Source organism: Copidosoma floridanum, unplaced genomic scaffold (assembly GCF_036245765.1).
Source record: "Copidosoma floridanum isolate Cflo_tuat_1 unplaced genomic scaffold, Cflo_Japanese_pri ptg000030l, whole genome shotgun sequence".
Lineage (NCBI taxonomy): Eukaryota > Metazoa > Arthropoda > Insecta > Hymenoptera > Encyrtidae > Copidosoma > Copidosoma floridanum.
This window is the reverse complement of record NW_028321907.1, coordinates 20147738-20172200: the sequence shown is the minus strand read 5'-3', so window position 1 is coordinate 20172200 and position 24463 is coordinate 20147738.

Genomic DNA, 24463 nt, shown 5'->3' with positions numbered 1-24463 from the left:
GGCAAGTCCGCGTCGCCCGCATCATCACGATCGGAAGGGCCACTAGTAATAGAGGACCGATCCAAATCTATGTCGCCCTCAGCCTCTTGCCATCGAGCGCCATCACCGATCGGGTTATTTTCGGACGCCCCTTTAGGCATGTCGATATCGTTACTTGTCTCTTTTTGCGACCCAAGTCCACGAGCTAAATCGAAATTTTGCACACGAGAAGTCGGTATACTCTGTGGCTTATTGCGCTGTGATAATTTAATAGGACGCTGGGATCCATGCACCAATGCACGCGCACAACAACTCTGGCTATTTTTCTTAGTTAAGGAATTTAGCGCGCAAGCTTTATGATAACTTTTCCCACAGGTTGTACACAATTTAGCGCCTTGGACTATCTGTCGCGAACATCCAGCACATAGCTTAAAATTTTCGCTCATTTGATCAATCTAAATCTTAAAATAAATTGCAGGTTACAACAAACGCAAATCAATTACTGGTAGTATTAACTCCGTATTTAACGCGCATATATATTAATTAAAAATTTTCGCAATTCACAAATTTTACGTATAGACACCTATAATACGATACTAACATGACACCACACATTGATAACACACAAATAAGCTCCGCGAATAAGTAAATAAATAGCTACTATGACTACGTAGGTGCGCGTACCTATAATCGTGCGGATAAATCAAACATACGGCATCAAATATAATAATACGACAGCCGATAAGTCGGATCGTGTAGCGGAATAGTAAATATTATCATGAGGATTTCCCTCGATACCCAATCTGGCAGCAATAGATGGTGCTCCAATGAATTCGCAGGCGATCACCAATGCCAGGAGATGACCTCTCCAGTAGATGACAACACTACAAGCTCGCCCTTCAACCTTCCGTCGCTCACCTGGTCAGGGTAATGACACCAGCCGCGTAGATCACCAGCCGCGTATTGAGTCAGTCGATGTCCCCTTAACTGATGGATAGATCACGAGCACTTTGAGGTTAAAGGCGAACAAACACTTTTAGCGCTTTATCTCCAAGTCCAGGAGGCCGGATGCACCAGTGCACAAGGTGAGAGCCTTCCCTGGTCCCAGAGGAAGATGTACCTGCCAAAAGGACTCCAACGGAGGTATTAGGTATAGTGTTAACAAAAAATATAAGGGAGCACCAATAAGTACGTCTATCTGCTACGCACCTCGAAAACAGAGAGAGAGAGAGAGAGAGAGAGAGAGTCTGTACGCCTACCTCCAATAGGGGTAACGGAGTTTCTGATTTCCTAGACTACTACGAGACAACTCCCTCTCCAACTACTAGCAGCAGAAAAATATGTTGACTGAAATTCTACCGAAATTCCGCATTATTTTTGCAACATTATAAACATTCAAAACTACCGGTAAACCTAATTATGTCAACTTGCGACAGGCAAAGCACTATTATTGTAACAACTGCTATTCTCATGATATTTTTATTATTATTACTACAATTATTATTATTATTACTATTATTACTATTATTATTATTATTACTATTATTATTATTATAACTATCACCACTTATATTATAATATAAGTTATTACGGCAGTGGCCACCGTTTTGGCATTTAAGTAGTAGTATTAACTGATAAATTGTAACACACCGATCGATTATTCACCCGAGCATTAATTGAATTGTTAAGTGATTTTCACCGCTCTTTTTGCAACGAGTTCAGTTAAACAAACGACTGGTGTTTAGTATTGGTACATATTAATAGTATTCTGTCTTAATGTTAACGTTAAGTCACATTGAAATCCTGTCAAATTTGTATGTAAAACTCTGTATAAGTAGCCCTTTTTTATCACATCAACAACTTCATAAACATACTCCAAAAGTCTAATTTGTAACATGGTTAAATTCTTACACTTTTTTTGATGTAAAGGAAAACGAGAAAGTTAACCCTTTCCCTTTTCTTGAATTGAAGATGTCGAGAGAGAGAGAAAGAGAGAGAGAGAGAGAGAGAGTCTGTAGCCTGCCTCCAATAGGGGTAACGGAAGTTCTAATTTCCCAGGGTACCACAAGCCGACTTCCTATCCAATAACTAGCAACAAAGAACATGTTGACTAAAGTTCTACCAAACTTCCATATTATTTTTGCAACATTATAAACCGTCAAGACTACCACTAAATCTAATTATCTTAACTCGCGACAGGCAAAGTATCATTATTTTCATCATTATCCTCACAACTACAATTATTGTTGTCACTAGTATGATTATTATTATTATTATTTTTATTATTATAACTACTACTAATATAATTATAAATTATTATGGCAACGGTCATTGTTAATGGTGTTTACATATCAGTGTTAATGGGTACATCGTAACACACCGATCGTTTATTCAATCGAGCATAAATTGAATTGAATTGAATTGTTAAGTAATTGCTAAGCGATTTTCACCGCTCTTTTTGCAACGAGTTCAGTTAAAGAAACGAACGGTATTTAGCATTAGTAAATATGAATAATATTCTATCTTAATGTTAACTTTTAGTTGCATTGAAATCCTGTAAAATTTGGGTGTAAAAGGGAAAGGAAGGGCATAAGCAAGTAAATTAGTACGTCGCGCTGACGTAACATAAAATTTTGAAGGCTCCGGAGGGATATCACTGGTCTTGTTGTGTTGCACGGGTATCAGGATAGTATCTTTTCCTTTCATGTTTCTATCTTATTATTTTTTCATTCTTGGTACACAGAATCGTACCCAGGCCACTCTAGCAAAATACGTGCGTCAGAGTGCTTTACAGTGCCGCTGAAGCGCATTATTTTGCTGAGAGTCGACTGAACGGGCAGCTACCGAGTCTAGCGATTCTTTACAATACAATTTATTATTTTTTCATTCTCGGTACATGGAATCGTATTATACAAATTTTTCTTCCCAGTGGCAGGACATCGAGCTGGGAGGCGCAAAAACGCAAGAAGTCAGGGGCTACTTGGAATAGGTTAAATCGTCCAAGCACCCTCGAACGACCTATCCAGGCAGTCCAACCCGCAAAAAGTGGTAGTCACCAACGAGCCTCTAATAATCGATTTTACAGGTGACCCAGAACCCCCCGTTGTAGTTATCCAGGACAAAGCTGTTACCCTTGTCAACGAGCTCACCAGTTGCCAAAGAGCCCTGGTAGAGCACTTTGACCCAGCCCTCAGGGAACTCGTGGCCTCTATTCTAAGGAACTGAACAAAGTAGACAACGATTTTACTCTCTTTTGTGCCTATTAACTTGAAAATAAAGTCTCAAACCGTTGTTTTTCACTTCTCTCCCTCCCCGAGTGGATTTCAGTAGTCTGAGAAAGGTTGAGCACAAGCGAATCTCTGAAGCCACATCGGAAACCAGCAGAAGGAAGCTGGAGAAATACTACCGCAAGATTTGGCGGAACGTAGTAAACAAGGAGCGCAGGACAAAACTGGTCTACCAGAATGACCTTCGCAAGTTAATAGAGGATTACTTGCCTCCATGGGGAAAAAACTTTAACTGGAGCACAGCACCGGAGCAGGTACCTTCATCTCACTGCAGAGCCAAACCAGTATCGACAGCTGATAAGGAGTTTCCAGTAAAACCCCACGTCATCGGTGATATTTTATTACCCACCCGGGTAGTGGTGAAACCAACAGAGCACACCTCTACTGCTGCTTCCACCAGCATCTCGTACGACCCCGACCACCTTGCCATAACTGGAAAATCGTCGAGTATCAGACTCGAGTTAAAGACCTTAAAAAGGAAAAGGACTGCCTTACTAAGCTGCTTGGAGACGCCCGACGCAGGGTCTCCTCTCTCGTCATCTCAGACTGCACCCGACTTACCGAACACACCAGGAAAATGGTATACGGGCCGGCAACTGCCTAAGGCACCTCGAGCACAGAAGTTGGGGCATATCAAAACCCTGTTTGATTCAGAGCCCACCCTTTGATCCCCAAAATAAACACAAAAAAAAACAATTATAATAAACAAAAATTAAATAAATTGATTAATTTTATCCTTAGAATCCTTTTATTTTTTTCCCACCTCAAACATACACGGTTTAATCACCTCTTGCGACTCGGTCTAATTTCTTTAAAAAAAAAAAAAATATTTATATATGTATGTATAATAATAATAAATAAATAAGTCAATAATTTATGAATAATTTAAAAGTAAATGAAGCCAAGCACGCAACCTTTTTTTCTTAATGAAAAAGTGAAGCATTAACAAAATTAAAGGTGAGAAGAAAGCCAGAAGAAGGTCCCGGAAGTTTCTTCCGCACCTCCAGCAGCAGAGCAGGTATCTGCTCCACCAGAAGCAGCAGCCCCTCAGAATTTTGGGATTGACCTGGAACTGTCGGCAAGAACAGCAGCCTTGGTTCAGTGAATTAAAGCAGCAAGGGCGGATATACGCGGCCGCCTAAAAACCTGGAGGAGAGAAATCAAGGCATTGTTCCAGCGAGAACAAAAGCTAATATCATGGTGACCCGTATAGATCAGACTAGTGTGAAATGTAACGAATAAACGATTTTAGATATGTTCATACCGATAACCAATAAATAAACAATAATAAATTTCGAATAATAAATTGTTTTACACTTGAATAAAACGTTGAAAACTATTTTCAAAAGCCCAAGTACACACCATGCCAAAACGTGGCCCCCCAAAATTAAACGAGTTTGAAAAAGCAGTATTAAATTTACACTTTGCATCAGCTGGTCGAAGTTCAAGAGATTTTAAGATACGAAATGATAGTACGAAGGTATACTTTTGGCATAAGGAGTCCAACAAAATAGAGAAATTGATTAATTTCCAAGACCAAACGATACGGTACTTCGAACTAGATTGCGGGTGCATCACTCCGGTAACTTTTGACACCATTATGTGGCCCTTTTCCAGCCCACTTACCTTTGTAAAATCCCATGGTTACTACCTTAATTTAGAACAAATTGATCAGTACATACCCGACGCACCAGAAGTAATATTGCTAAACTCAATAACCCCTTTTCGCGGACTCGGCAAGAACACGAGAAGCAACTAGATAAATGCTATGTAATCAGTGTCGAAGAACAGTATTCTTTTAAAGTAGTCAGATAATGTGTTGAGGCTCTGAAACTGCGTTGGCAAACTAAGCAGTAACACTCTCGAACATTCCAGTTATAACCATTCTCGAAGTAGATGACATCCATGAGGTGGAAATACACATAGAGCAAGTCGAAGCCAAAACGTAGCATAATTTAGCTACACTACGTCAACATACCGTAACATTCTCTAGAGTTAACGATAGACTTAACGCTTTAGATCTGTTCGACGAAGACTGCTAGGCAACAGTCGTATCACTGTGCAACCAAGTCCATAGTCTTCGAACTTACATCACTGCCTTGCATGCAGTCATCAAGTGCCTATGCATTAAAAATAATGTTAACGTAGATGAGTTACCTTCACTGTTTATAAATCTGAGATTGCATGATTAGGTATTACATTCTATCCACCCCATGAGCGATAGGCGCATTACTCGCCAACAGGCTCAGTATAACAGCGAGTTAAAAGAGGAAGTCGACAGGCACGCAGCCTTAGAAGATCCAAGCACGCCCCGCGCACAATTAGAATTACTCAACCATTTCTTATCTTCCAAGGATATCCATAAAAACTGAAGAAAGCCAAGAAGACGGTGCTGAGAACGAACCAGCGTATTTGGCGAATCACTCTTCTGACAACGAGCCACTCTTGAACAATCTTGCCGAACCCATGAATACGGCTACAGCTGGTACTAAGAATACAATAAATACCGCTCAAGAAAGCACAAATCGGCAGAAAAATAATCGCACCACACCAACCTAGGCCCCTGTTTCGTGTTCAACGAAACAACACGGCTAGGCTGATGTTCGAAATAAAAGCGAGCGGTGGTGGCCGCTCAGATGTCATTGGAACACGCAGTCGTCACCTTGGCAACGGAAAAAAATCGGCAGCTAGCATTGTAGTTCAGGACAGTAAAAAAAAGTGGTTTTCTCTCTCTCTCCATTCTCTGCAATCTTCGGATGCGCACGCTCGCTAGTTGTTCCCCAAGAATCGGGCAACATTTTTTTCGCTCCTTGCCGTGTTTAATACGGTGGAAAGGCTACAGAAGTCGGCGCCGCTATTCGATTTCTCCTCGACACTACGCGTTTCATCTCAGTTGCCAGGAAAGGCGAGGCGCGATATTGACAGCGCAAGAGACGAGACAAGACCACCGGGAAGTTGGCTTTCAAGAATTCAAGGAGTTTGACGCCTCAGGGTTCGCAAGTCCTAATTCATATGCAAAGGGTGGCCACCCGGGTTGGGATCACAGTTCAGCTGTGCATTTAGGTAGGATCCTCCTAGTTCAAGCGCAGTCTCTTGTCGTCAGGCAAGGGCACGAGACTGAGCCTACAATGCACGAGTATTTTTGCACGAGTTCTTTTCACACGAGTTTATTTACCCTTTGCACGAGTTTTGCCTAGCATGCTAGCGTCTTTTTTTCTTTCTCTCTTTCATTTTCCTGGTCTTTCTCACTCACCTTTTTTTTTACACAGACAACTTCGAGCTGCTTTAATTAGTTATTTTTTTTATTTTTCCATTTTGTAAATGTGTTGTAAAACTATTGTAAAATCAATGTTTGATTAAATATCTTAACCCCAGAACCATGCGGACTTGCGGTTAATTTGTATGCTTTAAGAGTAAGTCAGACGTAGCCTCATAAAAAATTAATTTAAAATTATCCAGGTTCTCTGAGAAAACGGGAAGCTGCGACTCGGCGAAAACATTGGTGCCTCCTGTGAGGTTTGTGGACCTGCTGCTGCTGCGGTTGACTGCATCTATCGCTGCTATCAGGGCCTCATCGCCGCCAATTTGTTCACGTGTTGTCTATAGTGTGGAGCAATTTGACAGTATTTCTCCGTCGCAGGGTCATGCAAAACGCATCTGCCAGTTTTATTTAATTGATTGATTTGTGCTTACTTTTAGATTCATGCTGTTTGTTAAAATTTTGTTAACATCTTGGTAACGCATTTTCCAGATTTGTAACCGTCAGCACCCGAGTCAGACATCATCGCTCCCATCGCGGGCCTCACGTTCTTCCAGCAGCCGGCAGGGGCGGCGGCCGTCTCGGGATTTTTCAAGGTCATTTTTTGCTTATACATTCAAAGCAGTGTTGTAGCTCAGGCTTATTGCTGAGGGTTGTTGACGCGCTCGGGCTTGCCAGTTTCGCCGCTTACAGGAGTTTGAGCCTATTTTCTGACGCATTTAAATAGGCCGGTGTTATACAGCTGCCGCGTGGGTAAAGGGTTCTAATTCCTTGGTTTGTTTTATTTTTGGGATTTAAAATGTCGCTTGAGAGCCGTTTGGAAAGGGCTAAAACGATCGTTGCAGTAAAGGAAAAGTTATTAAAAGAGCATATCGCTGAAATAAACGATCTTTTATCGGCGGAGGTTGTTAATCAGCCTCAGGTACGCGTTCGATATCAGGATATAAGTGCTTCGTTTGGGAAATACGAAGAGGCTCGCGAAATAGTGCTTTCTATTTCAAAAGATCCGGCGATCGCTGATAATAGCACCGAGGTTCGTACGGCATATTACACCGTGGCTGGGAAGGTCGGGGAACTTATTAATCCAAGGCTGAACGATTCGGGCTTAACGTTTAATCCGTCTGGTAATTCAACGTTTGCCGAGAGGCTTAAGCAATCCAAGCTGCCGACCGCGAACATTCCTCTATTTGATGGGAACCATCATGAATGGCTGTCCTTCAAAGATTGGTTTATGAATGTCGTGCACATTCGTAACGACATCGATGAGGTGACTAAGTTTATTTATTTGCGGAATGCTCTGTCGGGGGAAGCTCTGCGCAAAGTTGAGATTTTCAGCCTCAGCGCCCATAATTATGCTGAAGCATGGGGAAGTTTGATTCAGGCCTACGAGCACAAGCGGATACTGATTTCTAAGCACTTAACCATGCTTGGCTCTTTGGGGGTCAAGCCTGATGACCATACCATAGTTTGTATGATGGAGCGTAAGCTGCCGTTAAATATACGCGAGAAATGGGAGGAGAATCTGCAGTTGGACGAGGTCCCGACGCTGAAAAGATTTATTGATTTCATCGATCGGTCGGTTTTCCGGCTTTGTACTTCCGAGCAGACTTTAGGACAGGATGGCAGGTTGCAGGGTGCAAAGCGGTCGTCTGACACGTCGTGTCCGGTCAAGGCAAAAAAGACAAATAACGGCAATGCACGTGCGTTTATAACATCAACGGAGGCTAATCCTCCGCTTCCACCATGCCCTTTCTGCAGCAGTAATCATGCGATTTATACATGCCAAAAATTTAAGGCGTTAAATGTGAATGATCGGAAAGCTTTTGTTCGGTCTAAAGCTCTTTGTCTTAATTGCTTACGCGCTCACGAAGGCAAATGCTCGCTCGGCCATTGTCGGTTATGTAATTATCGCCATAATACACTGCTGCATGTTGAGGTTAGTACGCGAAATTCGTCAAAAAAAAGTGAGGGTCGCGCTGGGAATAGTTCTGGCGACTCGTCGGCATGACTAGTGCAAAAAGCATTTAACGCGCTTTCGCATCACGTGCACTCGCAGCTTATGATGAGCGCTATTATTTTCATAAAAAGCAGACATGGTAAGCTCATTCAGGCTCGGGTTTTGCTTGATACATGTTCAACCGCACATTTTATCACAGCTGATTTAAGCCGCAGGTTGCAGTTACCGATTAGGAAATGCTCTGTTTCGGTAAGTGCGATGAACGGTATGCAAACCTTGTCTGAAGGGACTATCGATATAGTAGTGAGATCGCGATTCAAAGATTTTGAAAAATCCCTGACTGCGTTAGTGGTGCCACAAATTTGCGACGCGAATCCGAGCGAGGTTTTCCAACGCGAGTCGGTTGAGATTCCGCGAAACTTGCCTTTAGCGGACCCACGGTTTCACATACCAAGGCCGGTGGACTTGCTTATGGGCTCAGGGGCAACGTTGTCGCTTTTATCAGTCGGGCAGATCAATTTGTCGCGAGGAAATTGTGATTTGTACTTACAGAAAACGCAATTGGGGTGGATTATCGCGGGGGGGCACGACGATGCACGTGGTAATTCAGTTTCATGTAACTTGCTCGAATTGAACGAAAGATTAACGCGATTCTGGGAGATCGAGGATTGCGGAGGAGCGTCGATACGCGAGCAAGAGGATAAGGAATGCGAAGCGCATTATGTTAAAAATACTACGCGCAATAAGGAGGGCAGGTATATCGTTCGATTGCCGTTCCGGACTCCGGTGGTCAATTTGGGGAACTCGCGTAGTCAGGCGGCGCGTAGGTTTCAGTCGCTGCAAAGAAGCTTCCAGGCTAATCCTCAGCGGTACCGAGATTATTCAAGCGTAATAGAGGACCATGTCGCGAGGGGCTACGTATCTCGAGCGCAGGACGATTCGTCGGAAGGGTATTTTCTGCCTCACCACGCGGTGATTAAGTCGTCTAGCCAAACGACAAAGCTTCGCGTGGTTTTTGACGCTTCGGCAAAAACAGACACCGGTAATTCATTAAATAGCTCATTAATGACCGGGCCAACGATTCAACCAAAGTTATTCGATCACTTGCTTCGCTTTCGCAGTTACCGGTACGCTCTTATAGCTGATATTGAAAAGATGTATCTGCAGATTCTCATGCATCCTGCTGATCGGAAGTATCAAAAGTTCTTCTGGTTTTTTAATAATAAAACCGAGATTTTTCAGTTGAATACCGTGACTTTCGGGGTATCAGCCGCGGCCTTCTTAGCAATTCGCACACTGCAACAGCTAGCCAAGGACGAAAAAGAGCGATTTCCTCTTGCTAGTGCTATCGTAGATTGGGACTTTTATGTGGATGATTTTCTAACAGGCAGCAATTCGCTCGAAGAATTGGCTCAAATTCGGTCCGAAATTACAAAGCTGCTAGCTAGCGGGGGGTTTAATATTCGTCAATGGGCCTCGAACTGTGATTCAATGAATGAAAGTAGCATGAACCATACTTTCGAGTCAGCAGAGCAAGAAAGCGAGCAGGTCCTTCGAAAAACGTTGGGTATAGCGTGGAATTCAAGGGCAGACAGCTTTAATTTTACGGTTAAGCCCATCGAGTTGGCAAGTAAGGTTACCAAGAGGTTTATCCTATCGGAGATCGCTAAGATTTTTGATCCGCTCGGGTTTTTAGGTCCGGTAATTTTATCGCTTAAAGTTCTAATCCAGGAATGCTGGAAAGCTAAAGTAGGATGGGACGAGACGGTTCCTCAAGCGCTTCACTCCGCATGGAGGTCTTTTGCCGAACAGTCAGGATTAATCAGGAACTTATCAATACCACGGGTTTTGCTTTTGCTAAACGCGGTCACGACTGAGGTGCACGGGTTTTGCGATGCTAGCAAGCGCGGGTACGGTGCCTGCTTGTACATTAGGACGATAGACAAGGAAGGAAAGATTTTGGTACGGCTAGCTTGTGCTAAATCTCGCGTTGCCCCGGTCAAAGAGGTTACTATTCCGCGGCTTGAGTTATGCGGGGCGGTAGTTCTCGTTCGTCTATTTAATGAGGCCAAGCGCTGTTTTAATTTTCCTATCAATCGCGTCGTATTTTGGTCAGACTCCGAGATCGTTTTGCAGTGGATAAAAAAGAATCCTCAAGCTCTGACTGTATTCGAAGGGAATTGCGTCGCAGAAATCCAGAGATTGTCAAAAGATTGCGAGTGGCGGCATGTAAGAGGCAAAGATAACATGGCAGATGTGCTGTCTCGTGGGCAATCGGCTGCCGAGTTTATGCAAAATAAGACATGGTTCGAAGGGCATCCATGGATTCGGCAGCCGAGTGCCACATGGCGTGAGTCTAGATTGGATATGAGCATTGATCTGCCTGGGATGCGTAAGAATGTTTGCTTGCTCAACATAGTAGATCTAGAGCCGTTTTACAGAAAACTATCGTCTTTTTCGTCAATAGTTGCTACGGGAGTTTACTGCATGCGCTTGTTCAAACGATTTCGGACAGCGGAGAAGCTAAAGACTTTTACTATCGCACCCGAAGAGCGTGTTGAGGTCGAACGGCGGCTGCTGCGTGCCATACAGATCGAGCGGTTTTCTACTGAGTATAAGCTGCTAAAAGACGGGAAGGGTTTAAATAATACTAGGTTGGCCGCTTTTTCCCCTTTCGTCGATGAGCACGGGCTTATTAGGGTAGGAGGTCGGTTAAAAAATGCACAAATTCCTTACGCGCAGAAGCACCCGATTTTGTTACCGTCGCGGCACTACATTACCGATCTTTTGATACGTGAGGCCCACAGTAGACTACTGCACGCCGGGATTCAAAGCACGTTGTATCAACTTAGGCTTAGGTATTGGATATTAGATGGCAAAAACCAGGTCAGGAAAATTGTAAGGAGCTGTACTACATGTATTCGCCATCGTCCAGTAACGGTGCAGTGTAAGATGGGTGATTTGCCCAAGGCGCGTGTGGCACAGGCCGAGATTTTTAGCCGGGTGGGGGTAGATTTTTTGGGACCGATTTCGATGAAGGAAAAGAAGGATAGAAATCGGGTGGTGCTTAAGGCTTACGGTTGCATTTTCATTTGCATGGTCACAAAGGCAGTGCATGTTGAAATCGCGTCCGATCTCTCTACTGATGCGTTCTTAGCTGCTTTCCGAAGGTTCGTTAGCCGCCGAGGACGGCCGTCACAAGTCTATTCCGATAACGGCACGAATTTCGTAGGCGCGAATAATAAGCTACGCGAATTGTTCAAGGTGCATAGCACAAAGAAACATCAGAGTCAAGTTTCTGATTACGCGTCAGCTGAGGGTATAAAGTGGCATTTTAATCCGCCTTTGGCTCCTCATTTCGGCGGGCTGTGGGAAGCTTCGGTCAAGTCATTTAAACACCACTTTGAGCGCGTTACAGGGGGGAAATTACTTACTTTCGAGCAGTTAGATACGCTTGCGAAAGAGATAGAGGCCATTTTAAATTCCCGTCCAATTTGCACGGTTTCTAACGATCCAAACGATCGCATCTCATTAACACCGGCTCATTTTATAATCGGACGACCAATAACAATGGTTCCTGAGCACGATTACACCTCTGTTGCAGAAAATCGGCTCGAGGTATGGAATTTCGTCACAAGAGCGCGGCAACATTTTTGGAAACGGTGGCATGTCGAATACCTCAATGAACTCCAGAGGCGACAGAAGTGGCTAAAGAGCACCGGTTCAATAAAGGTCGGCTCGATCGTCATTATTATTGACAAAAAACAACCGTGTTGCGAGTGGCTGCTTGGAAAGGTCGTGGAGGTCAGCCCTGGGAGCGATGGCGTCGTGCGCGTGGCCAAGGTCAAAACTTCACAAGGAGACTACCTCCGAAGCGTTACCAAGCTGTGCCCCTTGCCTAATATTGAGGATCACGATAATTTGTAAAACATGAGTTCACCCAATTACACAACCCATCACTCATGCTACTCTCGTACTTTGCATCTTTGCTCTCACTTTCGCAACGGGGGGAGCATGTTTCGTGTTCAACGAAACAACACGGCTAGGCTGATGTTCGAAATAAAAGCGAGCGGTGGTGGCCGCTCAGATGTCATTGGAACACGCAGTCGTCACCTTGGCAACGGAAAAAAATCGGCAGCTAGCATTGTAGTTCAGGACAGTAAAAAAAAGTGGTTTTCTCTCTCTCTCCATTCTCTGCAATCTTCGGATGCGCACGCTCGCTAGTTGTTCCCCAAGAATCGGGCAACATTTTTTTCGCTCCTTGCCGTGTTTAATACGGTGGAAAGGCTACAGAAGTCGGCGCCGCTATTCGATTTCTCCTCGACACTACGCGTTTCATCTCAGTTGCCAGGAAAGGCGAGGCGCGATATTGACAGCGCAAGAGACGAGACAAGACCACCGGGAAGTTGGCTTTCAAGAATTCAAGGAGTTTGACGCCTCAGGGTTCGCAAGTCCTAATTCATATGCAAAGGGTGGCCACCCGGGTTGGGATCACAGTTCAGCTGTGCATTTAGGTAGGATCCTCCTAGTTCAAGCGCAGTCTCTTGTCGTCAGGCAAGGGCACGAGACTGAGCCTACAATGCACGAGTATTTTTGCACGAGTTCTTTTCACACGAGTTTATTTACCCTTTGCACGAGTTTTGCCTAGCATGCTAGCGTCTTTTTTTCTTTCTCTCTTTCATTTTCCTGGTCTTTCTCACTCACCTTTTTTTTTTACACAGACAACTTCGAGCTGCTTTAATTAGTTATTTTTTTTATTTTTCCATTTTGTAAATGTGTTGTAAAACTATTGTAAAATCAATGTTTGATTAAATATCTTAACCCCAGAACCATGCGGACTTGCGGTTAATTTGTATGCTTTAAGAGTAAGTCAGACGTAGCCTCATAAAAAATTAATTTAAAATTATCCAGGTTCTCTGAGAAAACGGGAAGCTGCGACTCGGCGAAAACAGCCCCCTACCCCTGTGCCGGCGACCTGAATCAAGACGGTACAGAAAATTTACTTCGGTGCAACCCATCTGTAAACGAGTCAGTAACAATGGCACAAGCAATCGCTTTAAAAGACGCTCTTAAGGTAGTCCCAGAGTTTATCGGCAACAACATACCGTTAAGTATGTTTTTAGAAAGCTGCGACGAAGCAAACAACATGGTACACGTGGCCAATAAAGCCAATCTTACGAAATGATTAGATGTTTATTAATAGGAGAAGCACGAATTGCCATAAGGAGAGAAATCTTCAAAAACATCGAAGAATTAAAAAATCATATCAAGGCCATTTACGCTCCCACCGAAACAATACATCAACTCCTTGGTGAGATGGGTAATAAGTTCCAAAAACCTGAAGAAACAGTGCTTAACTACGCCAACAAAATATGCTATTTCCAACAGCAAATACTGGAAGAAAAAAGGCTGAAGGATGATGAAGTAGTTCCAGCCACATACGTCACGTCCTTACAGTCTGGGGTCTGCGGCGATAGAGTGTTTCAAAAACGGACTTCAACACAATATAAACGGATACTAAACAATAAAATCCTGCACGACCTAATTAAAAGAGCCATTAAGATAAAAAAGACACTACAAACGAGGCAAGCATGAAGAGGTCAGGTACGACATCCAAGAAAAAGAAGCTCTTGCGGTATTACATTCGGTGAAGATTTTCCATCCCTATGTATATAGCCACAGATTCATGATAGTACCATATCATGAACCCTTAGTATGGTTCCAAATCGCGGAATTTAATACAAGAGTGCAAAAGTGGAGGTTTAAGCTCTCTAAGTATATCTATGAAATAATCCATCGCCTCGGTTGGTTAAACGCACCCGCAGATGCGTTATCAAGGAACCCAGTGTCCCTTGCTCAAGTTAACGTCGTAACTAGGTGACAAGCGGCTCAACAAGATGATAATAGCAGTCCCGTGATAGTCGATGACCTTAATCAATCAATAATACCATCCTATAAGGAAGAGGCCTGTAGACGAATCCCTAAAAACCGAGGGCGCCATAAGAAAACTACAATCACTGAAAAACCCACTACCGAGCAAGTAAAGGCCTCAGACCAACAAACAATAGAGCAAGGTAAGGTGAAGAAAAAACGAGGGCGCCCCAAAAAGGTTCCACCCCTTTCGCAGCCTGACTTGAGTGATTCTTCATCTAGCGATGAAATTCAGTCAGAAAATGGAGCTGATGATCCTTCACTCAACTGCAATGAAACATCCTTACAGAACAGGAACACTGACATGATTCAGGAACCAAGCATGAGCTTACAACCTTGCCGTTTCGCCAAAACAAAAGAACTGTTGAAATGTTGACATGATAATGTGGTGTACTTCTCAGACACAGCTGGTAAACCTCTTGACGAAGGCGCTTGCAGGCTCATTAAAGCCAATAAAATAGCCGCACTTCGTCTCACAGAGTTAGGAAGCACCAGTATGTGAAAAATGACTAAGAGAAAGAGGAATCACAGTTAATAATTAAAAACATACTAAAGACGCTATATGAAATGTTTAAGACAAAACTGATTGAAAAACATATAAGCACGGTCAGTATAGTAAAGAGCTAGACCATATGCAACTTGGATTGGTCGGTAGCGATCAACTTATTGAAGGACAATTTCTCAGCCAGCGATGTTAAGTTTATAATTTGTAAAAATACCTTAGTATATACTGACAACAATTATACAGACAGAATATTTTATGAAGGCCACAAGTTTCCTATCGGAGGCCACCGAGGTGTGTCCAAGACATTCGGACGTATACGGCAGGAATATTACTGGGAAGGACTAAAAGACGACATTCAAATACGCATCCAACAGTGCTTAGAATGTTAACTAAGGAAATTAGTACAGGTAAAGACCAAACAACCTATGCTAATAACTGATACACCTGGAAATGTATTCGATAAAGTAGCTCTGGACATTTTTGGCCGGTCATCCAAAGCCAAAAATGAAAACGAATATAAACTAACAATGCAGGAACAACTTTCCAAGTTTTGCCTAGCAGTACCGTTAAAAGACGCCACTTCAGCAACAATCACCAACGCTTTTATGAAACATTTTATCTGTACTTTTAGAGCACCTAAGATCATTCTCACAGATCAGGGGAGGAATTTCCTGAGCAATCTGATGCAAAAAGTTGCCATACGCTTTAAAATTAAAAAGGTAAAGACTATGGCCTTTTACCCGCAGTCCAATGAATCTCTGGAAAGTTCACATCACGCACTTGGTAAATTTCTCAAGCAATATGTCGATAACAACAACGATTGGGACAAACGGGTGGAGTTGGCCGTCTTTGAATACAATACTTGTATACAAGAATCTACCAAGCACACTTCTTATGAAGTCGTATTTGGAAGATTAGCCAGACTACCGTCGTCCCCAACACTGAGAGAAGAGGATCACCTACTTACTTATAACGATTATATTACAAATTTAGTAACTAAGATAACTATTATAAGGAAAGTAGTACATGCAAATTTAGCAAACTCAAAACTTAAATTTAAAGAGTATTATAGTAAAAATGTTAATGAAAAAATATTTAAGGTAGACGACTGCGTCTTTTTGGTAAAAGGGGTCAAAAAGGGTAAATTCGGAGACCATTTTTTCAGACCCCATAAGGTTTTAGAAATATTAAGTAAACAAAATGTGAAAATTCTCATAGGTAATGAACTTAGAGTAGTGCATGCAAATAAGTTACAACTGTCAAAAATAGACTTTAAGCAACATAAATCCAGCGAATCCGATAGCGAAAGCTCTGAGTCTGCGGGTTAGTGAACATGGCAAGGCGCGCTTTTTAAGTTCCCGCCTTTTTCTTCTCTTTCTTCTTTCTCTCTCTTTATCCAATGAACCTCAATAATGCGTAACCTTACCCTTCGTTGACTACAGCCAAAAAGATGAAGCTACTCTGCGTATTGATATTCTTCATCGCTCCAGTAGCATCGGAATTGAGGGGATACGACTGTGGCGCACAAACTGTGAACGTTACCACCCTACAATTGCTAGATGTCGATCCTTGTGATATACCAACGGATACAGTTAAGTCCACGAAGCGTTACATGCAGCTGTTACAAGTAAACCATTATGTGCAGACGCACGTCGTAAAATGTACAGTGGTGATTCAACGTCACATTCGTCACTGTGGTAAGAATTCTCATAGCTCGGCAGTGCATAATGGAGATGCAAACTTCATTGAAGAGATAGACCGAGAAAAGTGCATGAGAATATAATACTCAGGGCTACACAGGAAGGACCTGCTAGTCCTGCAAGGAGTCGGGATGAACAAAACTACTAGTAGTCCCGCCATCTTTGCAGGATCGCTTACGTCCGATGGAGGTTGCAAGGGTACCTATTATGCAGATCAGTACGGCTCTTCGAGTGACGTAACAGTGCAAAGCACGCTTCAAGTGAAGGTCCAGCAGTATTATGTTAGAGTCCACCTGCTTGAAGATAGAATTATATTGGATTATGATACACGCTGCTTTTTTAGTACGGGTCAATGTACAGACCAGGACGGGAGTAGTACCTACTGGAACGTCCTTCCTCAAACTAACTACAACTTTAAGATATATGACGTAATCTTCAAAGGACTAGCTGACTGTACCAAAGACCCTACCGATCCACAAGGGGAAGTCGTCTACTCTTTTGAATCAGAGGATACAACGTTCGCTTTAGCAAAAAAAAGATGGAACAAATCTGCAGATACAGCATGATTCGGACCAAACACCCTAAGCTCCTCATCTTTGAGACACGAAAGGGACAGCCTTTTGTAGCTAAAGGATCCGGAAACTCCAAAAACATGGATCTCTTCGCGTACATGAACTCGAAATTTGTTTATGCTGAGATACATGTCAGATCAAAAGTGAAATCGTTGTACCGTGATATTAGGAACGCAGAGTTGAACGCATGACATTAGAAAATGCTCTCGCCATAGCTGATAAATCCCCTGACCAGTTTGCCTATACCATTATGAAAGCGCCTGGTTACATGGCTACTGTCACTGGAGAAGCCATTCGAATCATCGCGTGTATACCCGTCGAAGTGACTCTGGCAAAGGAAAAAACTGTTACGCTAAGCTACCGATAAAAAGCAACGGTACCACCATGTTTTTGACACCTTAAATATGAGTACTCAAGAAGTATGGAACAAGAATGGTATGCGATCCTATATTCCCTCAACTGTACAAGATAAACAGCAGATGGTATCAAGTATTGGACATGCTAACAGAAATAAAGACCTCCAAAGCTTTAAAGCGGATGACAAAGACCACTTGGCAATATACCGAACCATCGAACCTGGCAACAATCGGCATATACACCCCCAGTCATCTTGAGTGGCTGAGAGATTGAATAATATTTCCAATCGAGCAGCTGGCGCTTGTTAATGATATTGCCCGAGATATGCACGGGCAACCAGCAATCGACCATCGAAGCTCCATTTTCAGGCTGCTCAACAAAGCATCACTGGAGGAACTAGCTGATAATGTCTGTAAGCACATATAGGGAAAACTGACCACTTTTGGCAACGCTAGCGCAGAATTTGTAGCTATCTACCTAATTATCCACATAATCAAAACTGTAGTGGAAGGACTGATCAATAGCTATCTACTACACCAAACTTACGGGTGGTCAGTACGTATGCTTGGCGCAGTCTGGAATACACTTACTAAACTGTTGCTTTTTGTGGAACAAGATCATCTAAATCACCGAAGAAATAGAAACCACGAACCGCAAGAAGAAGCTAAAATGCAGTACCAAATTCACGTACCAGAATACATGCAGAAAAAGAACCTAACCACTTCCAAAACCCAAAATTCCAATTCAAAGAGGGCGCACTTTATGCCATTTCATAATAACCCACGAAAGAGAAGTGCACAACCCAATGTACCGCTTTCCTCCAGAACAGGTACTCAGCGAACTACTCCCGGGACTTTTCCCAAAAGCCCTAGTACCAGTTTTAGGAGGGGGTAATAGGGGGAGGTACAGCCCCATTTATACACAAAAATCAGATTTTTTTTTACGATGACACGTATAAGCGTTACTAATCCTAATTATAGTATTGGTTCTGGTGAAGGTTTTGATTACTATATTTCCCTCACTACAGGGTCCCCCATTGTTTTGTCCGTATCTTGAGGCACCCTGGTCAAATGGAGGATCAATGAATAATCATAGATAAATAAGAAACTACTAACCTTAGTACGTAAATTGAATTTATCATACTGTTAACTAAGTAAATAAGTTGTTATAACTCAGCGAACTGTTCCCAGACCTGTTTTTGTCTCAAAAGCGGGGTGTAATAACAGAGTGTTTGATTACGTTTAAGATGCTACCCCCGAATGAAAATTTAGCAACGCAGGATAAATTAAATGGTTGGTTGCTTTCATGATGGGAGAATTTGTAGGTACGATTAAAAGCCGTTATTCCCAACATAATTATTTAGTAGGAGTGTCTTTAGAATCGGATGGATTGCCAGACGGTGCTGTAGGTTTATATTATTTGACCTCTTTACACACTTACGGCTGAAGATTTTCTATAATTGTTTGAAAGGATCGAACAGAGTAAGAGAATTTTCGATGTTTTACAAAATATAATTGTTGAGGTAACATACGTACAATTGCATCAAGGGATGAGTGCCTCCGTAGATATTATGAAAAAGAAAGAAAAGAAAGGAGTCTTAAGTATTTAAAATAATAATAATTTATGTATAGCCAGAGCTTTTGTTTGCAGCGATGTTTATACGAATAAAAATGTCACTTAAATATAAGAAACAGTGGAAAAATGAAAAAGAGCAAAAACAAAAAGCTCTAAAACTATTAAAGGATAGTGATATAGTTAAAAAAAAAAGAAACGGACACTTTTGGATATCCAGAAAATGTCTAGTTTCAAAAATATTTTTTACAAAAAAAAATAGCCATTGGCATTTTTGACTACAAACACTTCGGGATTGGCATGGCTTTAATTTATGATGGGTCGAAAGATATGCCATCAAATTACAGTTTATTTATCAACATAGTGTATACCAATAATATGGATTATTTTAATTTAATTTCAAACTTTTAAGCAATCAAAAAAAATGTATTTTTTTGTTTACCGTGTAATAAAACATACAGACAAATAGTAAATCATTCGTGTCCTTTCGTTTGCACGGCATCTAATACAAACCCTAATTGTAATAATAATAATAATACTTCCAAAATGAAAAAAATTAAATGTGATGACTGTGGGCATAATTTTTATAGCAGAAAATGTTTCAAAAATCAAAAGCGTCCAGGGACATATGCACGAAAAAAAACACAGAGGGCAGCTAAAAGATCTGTTGCAATACCTTCAAAATGTATAGCTCTTGTGCAAAATTTTATAAAAATTTATAAAATTTTATAAAATTTTGCAAAAGAAAAAGATTAAGGCGGAAAAAAATACTGTGGACAGTGTAAAACCATACACGATTTAAATAAATTGTGTATGATTCAAGCTGTGAAAGAGTAAAATTATAAAAAAAAGAATTGCTTTATTTTTTATGATTTTGAGACACATCAGGACAAAACTTTAGACGATACAGTAAAAACACGCATACATGTACCGATTTTATGCGTAGCTCAAATTCGTTGTTATGACTGTATAGTTTTAGCATTATCCATTTGTGAATTTTGTGGTGTAAAAGAAACAATTTTTCAGGGTGAGGAATGTTTAAAAATGTTTATTGACTTTGCTGTCCAAGAAAAAAGTGAAAGGTTTTCTTTTTTTTTTGTACAGCACACAATGTAAAATCGTTTGATGCTCAATTTATTTTAAAACATCTTGTTTCTGAAAACAAAACTCCTAACATCATTCTAACCGGGCGAAACATCATACAAATGACCATTGGAAAAACCAAATTCATCAATTTACTTAATTATTTATCAACGAAATTAGCAGAGTTACCGGAAACCTTTAACTTGGTGGATGATTAAAAAAAGAGTATTTCCCCCATCTTTTTACGACCAAAGAGAATTTTAATTACAAAGGATTGTATCCATCAATTGAATTTTTTTTACCAGACACAGTGGGTTCAAAAGAACGTCAAGAATTTGTACTTTGGTGTGACCAAATTATCAAGAAAAAAAAAGAATTCGATATGCAGAAGGATTTAGTAGATTATTGCGTATAAGATGTTAAAATATTGCGTCAGGCGGGCACTTCTTTTAGAAAAATCTTTCTACAAGTCAGAAACGTTGATCCTTTTGTAGAAAGCGTTACGTGTAACATCGGTGTATCCACATTAATTTTTTTTTCCTTGCCTCAAAACTTTCCGTGCCGATTTTAGAATACTAAACGCAGGGGCCAATGTGCATCTGCAAAGAGGTGAATCACCTACAAGATTGCTCGTAGCTAAGGTATTACGACCATACATGACTCACATACATGCACGCTGGCCTATGCTGACCGGAAACAACGAGCAAAGTAAAAACGAAATATCTATAAAAATCAATTGATGCAATAGTTTAACTGGGAACAGCTGCGCTGAATTTTAATGCTAGATATTAGTATATATAAACCGAGTTTAATGTTGAAAATTAGAATAACTTAGAGTTAAGACCCATAGTCTAAGTGAAGATAGTAGCAAATGGTAAAATTATTACATATTGCTAATACAACCTGTACACGCTGCACCATTAAACCTGCACACCATTAGCCAGCAACAATATTACATAAACCTACGAAAGCAATCTTATTGACTTTCAAAGAATTATCCGATTTTTACCATTCATGTTCGCAGGCTCATGGTTTATGTTCCGTCGGAGCACGTTTTCTTCGCTATCACTCGTTACCGCTACGCATTATCTATGCTTTTCTTTTTCTCTCTCTCTCTCTCTCTTTCCTATTTCCCTCTTGTTCCGTATTTCTGCTACTATATCTCTCTCTACTATTCTTCCTATACTTTCTCTTTTCACGCACAACACTGTGCCTCTCTTGCAGTATCATCGTCTGTCTTTTTTTTTCATGGTCCTAAGCGTCGGTCAGGCCTAATGACGAGCGGTGGCTAATTGGGCGTCGCAACACCTATAAGGAGACTGGCGAGCGCATCCACGCGCGCTCGATACAGTTTAGTAGCTGATCTTGGAGAGTACACACGTTTGAGTGGTCTTTCCTTTGCCTCTGAGTTTCTCGCTTGTCTTGTCACTTTGTCTCCGGTGCACCAGATATACTAACGTGCTTGTCGCGTTCTTTGCAATTGACCTTCCGTCAATTTTACGCGTGCTTCTTGCACCATCGAGCTGTGCTCGAACTTCGCCGGGTCGCTCCACCAACTCACACATATACACATTCACACATTAAACTCTGTAATCGACTATCCCGGGTTGTCCCTTTTTCGAATAAATGGTTTTTTTCCTTTTGGTTTTTTTTTCCCTGAAATAATAGTTTCTTTTCATTCACCCTAATAATCCTTCATGTCAATATCGATTTAAATTCAGTTCAGAATCAGTTCATTTTACATGTTATTTGTTTAAATGCCTTGAAGCTTGTTGCCTTTAAAAAAAAAAAAATTAATTTAAACACGAAAATTAAAAAATACGTGGCTGTGCCAAATAGGCAATGTCGCGATAAAAACAGTTTCCTGTAAAACCCTTTTGTATCACGTTAACAATTTCATAAACATACTGCAATAACCCAAATTGTAATCTTGTTAAAAACTGTCACTGTTTCAAATGTAAAGGACAACGGGAAAGTCATGGCACTTCCCCCTTTTCCTGACGCAGAGATGTTGAGAGAGAGTCCGCACTCTTGCCCCCAACACGGGTAACGGAATTCCCGATTCCCCAGGGCACCCCGAGCCGACTTCCTCTCCTACGACAAGCAGAAAAACCCATAGTTGACCAAATGCTACTAACATTTTGAAATACATTTACAACTAACAATGAATGAAAACTATTGGTAAACCTAGGTAAGTTAACAATATAATAGTTCACTAATAAAAAACAATAGTGTTTTAACCACAGAAACCGCTGTTGTTAATTAATCATTCATGATTATTTATTAGTCCAATCAATGCTCACGTGTACAGGTGTAACTAGCAGAAATTCTAGCAATTTTTATAGTTATTAATATCCAAAATTTACTACTACTAAGACTATTATTAATACCACGAGATGCTGAACATCTATTGAATCAAACCTAAATATTAAGCGATTTTCACCGCTCTTTTTGCATTGGGCTCGATTGAATGGGTGAACAATGGTTACTATTCGTTAATGATGATAATACCACATCTCAACGTTAATATTAAGTTATAATAAAATCTTGTAACTTTTTGATGTAAAAGAGAAAGGAAGGGCATGAGTAAGTGAATCACCTTCCCTTCTCTTGACGCACAGAGAAGAACAAGCCGGATGTGGGATGTGCCAATTTCTGAGTGGCTAAACTAGAGCAGTTCTAGCCAATTAGATTTTCGGCTATTATCATTTCTGCAAGATTTTCCCCCGGCAATGATTTTTCTTCTGCGTTGTTATCGAACCAGCGCATCACCGAGGTCCACTACTCCTTATAAAAAGGGCCTGAAGGCACAGGAAAAAAGAGAGTTTAATTTCACCCTCGAACGGTTGACTAGGCAGCTAGAGTTCGCCTCTGCCATCTCACGGTCCTCCACGAGTGCGGTTTCAAAGCTTCGATCTCGGACACCTCGCGCTGGTTCATTCCGCTATACTTACGTTGTATATCAAAAAAATAAAAGTAAGTCGAATTCAAATACAAAGTGACAAGTTTTTTTTTTTCTCTCTCGGTTCCAAATGTGGACGTGTTTTTGTTAAAGTTTAAAATTTGGTATCGGTAAATACCACGTTACGAGATTAAATGAACAAATAAGTCCCCACGTAAAGTCTAGGACAATCGCATTTACCCCAGATAGTACTTGTGGATCCTAGACCAGTCGTGAACTTAAATCATTTGTCTCCTTTACGTAACCTCTAGAGTGTAACTACCTTTGCTGGTTACGGTACTGGTAACCTCTAGATCGCGAACGGGATACGGTACGATACACCACACCAAGTATCCTCGATAAATCTGAGGTGCGCCGCAAACAAATACATCGAATTGTTGCTCGACAATCGCGTCGATTTAATCAAAACGGTTGCCCTCACCCCCTTTTCAAATACTCAGATAAGGAAAATAACTACCCTTTAGCCCCGCGTTCCACCTACGCACCCAGTGCGAGTCCCGAGCTAATAAGCGAAAGCTTAGGCTCGAATGGTACGTTGCGCCGACGCAACACACGATTACAAGCGCCTGCTCAATTGTATTTAGAAAAAATTTTTAATAATAATACAATAGGTATTATTACTAAAAACAAATATACACGCTAGTAGATAAGCTATGGCGATTCCGGCCCAGGTGGGCTCGAGTCGCCAGGCAATTTCGGCGCACTCCCTCTCCGCAGCGAGCGGCCCCTCTTTTCGGGTGGAGTGGTCCCTGCTGCAGCCAATGGGCGAGCAGGAGCTGTGGCTTCCTCGCATTCCTTGTGCGTGCGCTGCTTGAGGTTGCGTGCGCCAGCTGCAGTGCTGCTTGAGTTTGCGCGCGCTATTTGAGTTTATGCGCAACGTGCATTAGCGCCTGTAGGTGACATGCAACGCAGTTTGAGTTTGCGCGCGATGCAATGTGTGTAAGTCGTCTGCAGCGCTAATTTGCGCGCGCTGTTTGAATGTGCGAAACCGTGTGCAGCTTGTGCACGTGGTAGTTATATGCATACAAAACTTTTTTTTGTGTTAGCGAGCGCGTTGCATGATAATGTAGGATGTGGAGTGGTAGGGAAATAATTGTTAAACATTTTTTGCTTTATTTTTAAAATCAGTTTATATTAAATAAAAAATGTACATGATTTACAAAACGATTTTGTTAAACATGTTGTTCTTAAAATACATAAAAATTTGGTGGAAAAAATTTATCAGTATTATTTATATTATGTGCTTCGCTTAACCAACCACGTCGTAGCCAGTCATCCATGCAGGCTGTTGCTTTTGTC